At 46.8% G+C, this 7,665-nt stretch overlaps 1 pseudogene; it reads right to left on the reverse strand.

Annotated features, from left to right (window-relative positions):
• Window positions 1–3,148: 3,148 nt before the first annotated feature.
• LOC129540451 (intelectin-1-like) lies at window positions 3,149–6,436 on the reverse strand (annotated as a pseudogene).
• Window positions 6,437–7,665: the final 1,229 nt, after the last annotated feature.

The raw sequence follows: 7,665 nt of genomic DNA on the forward strand, positions 1-7,665 counted from the left end.
TGGTACAGAATTTTTCCTTTTCATCACTGGCTTACATTACTTCACATGATGTCCGCAAGGTTCATCTATGTTGCAGCATTTCAGAATTTCCTTCCATTTAAAGTTTGTGTAATATTCCATTATCTGTATTTACCACATTCTGGCTTATTCATTTATCTGTCAGTGGGCATTTGGTTGTGTTCCTGTTTTGGCTGCCAGGCAGAATGCATCTATGGACAAGATATACATATGTCTTCAAGACCCTGCTTTCAGTTCCTTGAGGTATATGCCATAAGTGGAATTGCTATATCATACGGTAGTTCTACCAATATTATTTTGAGGAAATGCCGTATTTTGTTCCATAGGGGCCATACTATTTAACAACCTCACCAACAGTACATAAGGGTTCAATTTCTCCACATTCTTTTCATCACTTATTATTTTCTTCTTTTTCAATAAAGACCATCCTAAGGATATGAGGTGATATCTCATTATAGTTTTGATTAGCGTTTTCCTAGTGATTAGTTGTGTAGGACATCTTTTCTTGTGCTTGATCAGATTTTTATATCTTCTTTAGAGAAATGTCTATTCAAGTCCTATGCCCATCTTTGAATTGAGTTTGTTATTGTTGTTGCTGTTATTTAGGAGTTCTCTATGTTTGTTGGACATTAATCTCATGTCAAATATAAGATTTGCAAATATTTTTCCCATTCTGCCTTTTTTTTGCTCTGTTAACAGTCTTATAATATATAATTTTTAAAATTTTCATGAAGTGCAACTTGTCTACTTTTTTTTTTTGCCTGTGCCTTTAGTATTATATCCAAGAAATCATTGCCAAATTCAGCATCGTGAAGCTTTTGCCCTATAAACTCGTATGCATCTCTCGGCACTCAGCTCAGAAGTGCTATGGTCACCAGCCCTTATAATACTCCAGCAGAATTAGGCATCATGTAGCCCCTCAGTAATATTTCTGTTATACCTAAGATCCTTCATATTATATTTCTGTTTTTTTGTGAATGTCTGTCCTGCCAGACACTGAACAAAGCACGTGCAATCTTTGTGTCTCCCATACCAGCAGAGTGTAGCTGCTCCCTGCATGCTTGTTAAAGCACATGGAGGCACATGTGCACACAACTTCACATCTGCTTTGGACCATGGCTGGAAGGAGCCATGGGGACCAGGCTGTCACAGGGAGGAGGAATGCACACACATTTGGCTCCAGACTCTTTATTCCCCACCTTTAGCCCCTTGGTGACTTGTTAAGACCAGCCTGTAGTCATGTGCACAGAGCAGAATAACCAGCCCAATGGAGAGACGGGTTTATTTCTATTGTAAAGGGTAATAGTTAGTTTATTTCAGTAAACCAGAAGTTGGCAGCATAATATCCTTCATAGGGGATGCCACACACGCATCACTGCCCCCATCAGACCTGAGGTTCTCCCTGACAGGTGAGCTGCCTCATCTTGCCTGGGAGAGAGACAAGCTGAGGAGGAAGAAGAGACAGGATCTCAGTGTCACATGCCAGCAGCTAAGGACCCTTGTCTCAGACTGTACACTTGTGGAGGGATGGGTCCTAAGTAAACTTGCTTACTCTTGAAAACTCAGACCCTGAGCAACCCGAGGGCTCCCTGCTCATCCTGCCTCTGGCCATGAGACATCCCACAGCGACTAGGGAAAACAGGAGTTGAGTGATCTCTGGCTTGGGCGGACATGGGGGCTGCCACAGGTGAGAGCTGAGTCCACCTGCCCTTGACATCGGGACACATTGTGACTGACGACCAGACAGAGAGCACACGGTGGGGAGGAGGGTGGCCTCAGTGTGGCCAGAGCTGTCCAGGATTCTTCCCCGACACAGTGAGAATCTGTGCAGACACTGGTCAGGAGCGAAGAGGTCAAGTTTTGCTCTGAAAAGCTAATCCTCGGATCAAAAATGACAACATCTTCTGTTTCTCAAGCAATCTCGGCTCCAAAAGTTTTCCACAGAATGCTCCTGCACACAAGCTTCACCCAACTCAGGCAACTGAACAGCTTATCCCAAGGCTGAGCATAAACAGTGGTGCTTCTGAAGCCCCAACCCTTCCAGTTCAGTCCACAAGGGTACATGATGTCAGTGCCTGGACAGAGGATCCTATAGCCCTGCCTCTGGAGACCCAGCAAGGAGTAAAGGAAGATCACATTCCCACACACATTCACACCATGGTCATACCATACTCACACACACGGACAGACAATCCCTAAGCACCCAGTGAGCCCCTCAAGGATTCACATGATCCACATTACACCTGGTGACTCTGCTCCAGCACACAAGGCTCTGACTACTCTCTCATTATTAAATACATGCACTAGACAAATCCACAGTGAATCCCTCTGAAAACAAGAGGCAGAAAACAGTATTAAGAAACGTGCTAGAAACAGCCTGTTTAGGTCACCTTAGAGATTCTCTGTGCCCAGTACTCCAGCCTGACTTGGAACCCATTCACTCTGTGGACAACGGTGGTGCATCTGGCCTCAGACTTGGACTTTCCCCACCCTGAGACCAAGAGCCAGTCCTCAGAGAGGGCCCCTGGTCTGCCAGAGGCTTGAAAGGAGAAACTCGTGTGTCTAGGAAGAGTATCACCAAAAGCCAACAGAGGCGCCCTGACCATGTTAGCAGGTTTGCTCACTCTAATCCTGTCCACGCTTTTCTTGTTCTCCTTTAAAGTCTCAGATTCTCAACAATAAATAATGACTGCTTTGCATTTTATATCAAAGGTTCAGCCCCCATGAATGATATTATGCTGCCAACTTCTGGTTCACTGAAATAAACTATTACCCATTACAATAGAAATAAACCTGTCTCTCCATTGGACTGGTTATTCTGCTCTGTGCACTTGACTCCAGGCTGGTCTTAACACGTCACCAAGGGGCTGAAGGTGGGGAATAAAGAGTCTGGAGCCAAATTTCTTCATTCCAAACCGCGACTCTCCCATGTACACCCTGGGATATAGGCACGTTCCTGAACCTCACAATGCTTCAGCTTCCTCATCTGTAAAGTGGATCTGGTAAAAGCTCAGAGGTCAAGAGTAGATTAAATGGGACAATACACACAATATCCATTGAGGAGAATCAGGCTGTAGTAAAATAAAGGTTACCTAACATAACTGAATTTTATGCCTTTTCTATTATGAGTTCAGAATCGCAATAGCCAAGGGGTAAGTAAAGATGCAGTTTTCTGGGCACCACAAAATCAGACCACAGGTATTGCCAGGCTGTTGTCAGTACATTTCCCCCCACATTTCACAGGGAATTTTTACGAGGTACCAATAAGTCATTACATGAGGCCCCTAGCTCTCATTCTCTGATACATGCTGCCGTTCTTTGAGGGCAAAGGGGAAACAATGCTTGCTCAGTATCTGATAACATTTCAAGACCAAAGTAAGATCTTTCCATTTTCCTGGATTCAATCACTTAGCAGCTCTGCATTCCCAACAGCCTAGGGCACCATATATGCTCTTACTCGTCCTCGGTTGTGCTCTCTCTTCCCCCAGCCCCAGCCTCCACTGAATGTTCCTCTCTCGCAGGTCTCTTCCCTGGTCTGGCTCAGAATTTCAGAGAGAAGCAGGACAGGAGCCATCAGAGAATCTAGGTCAGGAGAACACAGACCATAGGACCACATGCTCAGCCTTGGTCACTTCCTCAGTCTCTACACTCAGGAAACCACCCCCAGCCAGCAGCCCCATGTACCTGGGAGAGTCCAAACAGGTTTTACCCCAGTCTCCGGAAGAAACCAGTGTTGGTGTGGTACCTCAGCAGGGAGCTGTTCCTCCAGTGCTGCAGGGGGGACTCGTTGGGCACGTGCCAGATGCCCAGGTCCTGGGCCTGGATGTCGTAGTAGCCAGGGTTCTGCAGAGGGACACACACTTAGCCTCACCAGCCCAGGAGGTGCCACCAGCCAAAGACGCACACACATAACCCTCCCTTGAGCTGAGAGCTCAGGGCTCCAGGGGGGCAGGTTGCATCAGGGACAGATACCCACCCTCCTCCAGTAGATAATGAGACCCCACAACTCAAACAGCCTTGGTGGGAGGAAGCTGTGATTCAAGACATGGACTTCCATCGTTCTTCTTCTCCAGCCCCACCTCCACATCCCCATCTCCCACCCTCCCTTCCACATGCTCTGCTCCACCCACACCCTGATCCCACCTTTTCCGACCTGGGTGCTCAGTGCCACCCACCTTGTAGTCACCACTGGTGGCCGCCTCTGCAGACCCAAATGTTTTGTAATTGGCCCAGTTGCCATCCCCCTCTGGGTAGTCAGCCCTGTTGCCCTGCTGACTGGACCAGCGATCGCCCAACGTGCATTTCCCAGGTAAATGGTCCTCATGGACGCTGGCCACCAGGGTCCAGCCACCGCCCTCAGAGGTCATGTCACAGAAGGTCTGGTAGATGACCCCATTCTCAGTGCGGAGGTGATACAGGCCATCTGCAAAGGGAACCAGTCAGAGACCCCCTGTCTGAGAGCACAGGGTCCATCTCAGGCCCACAACCAAAATGATCCAGCGGACCAGAAACACAGCCAAAGGATTCCTCTACTTACTTATCACTGAGTGTCCCTACTGGCACAAGAGTTTCCCTGAGTTCAGAAGACCATACCCCATGACTGAGGCAGAGCATAGAACTATCAAAACTTCCAATGATATCCCTCAAGAATTTAAACATTGAAACCCAGCAATTCCACTCCTAGATATACACCCAAGGCAACTGAAAACAGCAACGTACATGCTTGCACACCAGTGTTCACTGCAGCATTATTCCCAACAGCCAAAAGAAGGTAACAACCCAAGAACCCACCAACTGATGAGTGGACAAACAAGCTGTGGTGTATACATACAATGGGTAAGAAGGTGGACTTCCCTGGTAGTACAGTGGATAAGAATCTACCTGCCAATATAGGGGACACAGGTTCAATCCCTGGTCTGGGAAGATACCATATGTTGTTGTTGTTGTTCACTCGCTAAGTTTTGTCTGACTCTTTGTGACCCCATCGACTGCAGCACACCAGGCTTTCCTGTCCTTCACTATCTCCCAGAGTTTGCTCAGAGTCATGTCCATTGAGCTGATGATGCCGTCCAACCATCTCATCCTCTGTTGCCCTCTTCTCCTCCTGCCCTCAATCTTTGCCAGCATTAGTGTCTTTTCCAGTGAGTCAGCTCTTAGCATCAGGTGGCCAAAATATTGAAGCTTCAGCATCAGTCTTTCCAATGAATAGTCAGGGTTGATTTCCTTTAGGACTGACTGCCTTGATCTCCTTGCTGTCCAAGGGACTCTCAGGAGTCTTCTCCAGCACCACAGTTCAAAAGCATCAAGATTCCACATGCCACAGAGCAACTAGGCCCATGCGCCCCAACTACCAAGCCCACGTGCTGCAATTACTGGAGCCCAAACACCTACAGCCTGTGACCCACAACAAAAGAAGCCACTACATCGAAGAGTGGCCCCCACTTGCCACAACTGGAGATGATCCATGCAGCAACCGGGACCCAGGGCGGTCGAAAGTAAACAAAAGGAATAAGGTTCTGACACTGCTACATGGATAAGCCTTGAAAACATGAAGTAAACTGAGACATTAAAGGCAAGTGTTAGTCATTCAGTCATGCCTGATTCTTTGTGAACCTGTGGACTATATAGCTTGCCAGGCTCTTCTGTCCATGGAATTCTCCAGGCAAGAATACTGGAGTGGGTTGCCATTTCCTTCCCCAAATACTGCATTATTCCATATATATGAAGTGTTTAGAAAAGTCATAGAGACAGAAAGTACAATAGAATTTAACAGGGACTGGGGGAGGAGAGGAATATGAAGCTATTGTGGATGAGTACAGAGTTCCTGTCTGAGGTGATGCAAAAGTATGGGAAATCATGATGACAGCTGCACAACACTGTGAAGACGATGCTACTTAACTGTACCCTTTAAGTAATGAAACAGCAATTTTTAAGCTATCTAAACTTTATCACAATTAAAAAATAATCTCCTAGTGGGACTTCCCTGGTGGTCCAATGGTTAAGAATCGGCCTACTAATGCAGGGGACACAGGTTCAGTCCCTGGTTCAGGAAGATTTTACATGCCACGGGGCAACTGAGACCATGCGCCACAACTGCTGAAGACGGCATGCCCTACAGCTCACGCTTCACAACAAGAGGAGCCACCGCAATGGGAAACAGGTGCTCCGTAACTAGAGAGAAGCTCCCACTCACCACAACTAGAGAAAGCCCTCACTCAGCAACAAAGACCCGAGAATAAATAAATTAATTAATTAAAAAAACAAAACTCTCCATGGACATAGACCATCCTGTCCTTCTGGACTGTGTCAATACTTCATCACCTACCACACGCAGTGCAGCACCGCACTCTGATTTTCTTGCAGCTTCTGGGTAGAGATGGAGAGAAAAATGACAGGTCCATTTCTCTTTCCGTGTCATAACCAAAGTATTGATCACAGCTAGATAATACACAGAGCTTTATTCTTACTACTGGTTTGACACAAAGCCCGGGCCCTCCTTGCTCCCACGCCAACCCCATTCCTCCACTGGAGCAAAGCCTCACTGCCTGGGATGTAAGGCCCTGCGGTGTCCAGCTTCCCACTGGCCCAGTGTCCACCGCAGGCTTATTGCATCCCTCCCTCCACATGACCTCATGCTTCTTCTGGGCCCTGCCCTGGGCACTGGACTCTCAAAGAAATCATACCTTCCCCCAAGAGTTGACCTCCACAGAAATATATGTTGAGAAGAATAAATTTAAAAAGAAAGACAAACTGAGGAGAAAAAATGAGAGAAAATGAGATGAGACTGGACTGACCAGCCTGGAGACAGGGGTTGTCTGGGGAAAGGATGTCAGTGGTCACTCAGGGAAGGCCTCCCAGCCCTAGTGACACCTTAGCTAATTGCGAGAGAATGGGCATGACTTTACAGTAGGAAGAAAAGAGAATGCAAAGCAAGAAGTGTAGCGTGCCCTCAGGCATGGAAAAAAAACGACACAGCATAGTCCACCTGTCAGGAAGTGTCAGTAGTTTATTGCGGCTGAAACAGGAGATGTAAGGTAGGAAGTGGTGAGAGCAGGCCAACAGGCCAACAGAGTTATTAAATGAAGAACTTTCTGTGCTAGCCTAAATTTTAAAGACATTGCAGACAATTCTAAAAGAATGGGAGAACAAAACATTCCAAGTTTTTTTGTTTCTGTTTTTTTCTTTGACGAAGAGAGGGCTATGCTGGTCTTCATTGCGGCTTAGGCTTTTCTCTAGTAGCTGCGAGCGGGGGCTACTCTCTACTTGCAGTGCTCGGGCTTCTCACTGTGGTGGCCACTCATGGGCTCTAGGGCATACAGGCTTCAGTAATTACAGCACATGTGCTCAGTACTCACAGCTCCTGGACTCCATAGCACAGGCTCAATAGTTGTGGCACATGGGCTTAGTTGCTCCGAGGCATGTAGGATCTTCCTGGATCAGGGATCGAACCCATGTCTCCTGCATTGACAGGCAGTTCTTTACCACTGAGTCACCTGAGAAGATCTTTCCAAGCTTTTGAGGTCAGAGGTATTCAGTTATAAGTAGCTCAACACTTAAGAGTTGAGAGTCCTTGTGATTATACCTAATATATCTGTGATTATACCTAATATACCTAATAATCATAACTAAAATGAAGTTAGTAAAGAG

Source organism: Moschus berezovskii, chromosome 4 (assembly GCF_049115385.1).
Source record: "Moschus berezovskii isolate FMDL1 chromosome 4, NW_MosBer_1.0, whole genome shotgun sequence".
NCBI lineage: Eukaryota > Metazoa > Chordata > Mammalia > Artiodactyla > Moschidae > Moschus > Moschus berezovskii.